Source organism: Pygoscelis adeliae, unplaced genomic scaffold (assembly GCF_000699105.1).
Source record: "Pygoscelis adeliae isolate BGI_AS28 unplaced genomic scaffold, ASM69910v1 Scaffold587, whole genome shotgun sequence".
NCBI classification, from domain to species: Eukaryota; Metazoa; Chordata; class Aves; order Sphenisciformes; family Spheniscidae; genus Pygoscelis; species Pygoscelis adeliae.
In genome coordinates, this window is record NW_008825085.1 from 314,611 (window position 1) to 315,594 (window position 984).

Here is a 984-nt window from a genome sequence, read left to right on the forward strand (position 1 = left end):
GTAAAGGAAACTGGAAAATTTGTGAGCGCTTTGCTGTTTTATAGATCCTCTTGTAAATTATTCTTGTAATATTTTGGGTTTTGTTGTTCTTGTTGCAAAGGTTTTAAATATTTGTGACTGACTCTGTATGGTGAAAACGTCATATTGTTAACTTGCTGAGTTTTGTTATATTGTTTATGGAATAAATAAAAAAATTAAAAATCTCATTTTAAGATCATATATGAAGAAGAAATTAAAACTGCCGTTTATTGAATATTAGGAATCGTTTCTTTAAACAAATCGCTGCTGTAGATGAGGATCAGTCCGGCTGCCCCCTCCGCGCACGCTCCTGATCCCAGCCCGCCAGCTTAACTGGGCTGATGCTCGTTACCGTGAAGCGCGCCAGGGACGGAGGCGCGGCTGCGGATGGGAAGAAGTGGGAAAAAGTGCTCGGATCGTTTCCGCTTTAAAGAAGCGTGGCTTTTTTTAATCGAGAAATGGAAACTTCCATCAAATCAACGCAGAAAGAGTTACCGGTTCGTCTTCCGAGGGCGCGGAGATGGGGCAGGGCAGTGCAGCCAGGCTTGCCGTGGGGGGAGGCTCTTCCCAGCCCGCCGTGCCCGGGGAGAGCGGGGTCCCCGTCCCGTCGGCGCCCCAGCAGTGCCTGGAAGCGCACCCCCGGACCGGCCTTTTCCTGGGAAGGAGCAGGTGGGTGCAGTGAAATGCCCCGCGGTTCTGAGCGCTGCTGTCTTCCTCTTCATTTTCTTGTGGAAAATGCTTTAAAAAATAGTTTTTTTAAAAAATTGCCAGTCATAGAATCATAGAATCATTAAGGTTGGAAGAGACCTCCAAGATCATCGAGTCCAACCGTCAACCCAACACCCCCATGCCCACTAAACCATGTCCCTAAGCGCCGCATCTACCCGTCTTTTAAATACCTCCAGGGATGGTGACTCAACCACTTCCCTGGGCAGCCTGGTCCAAGGTTTAACCACTCTTTCAGTA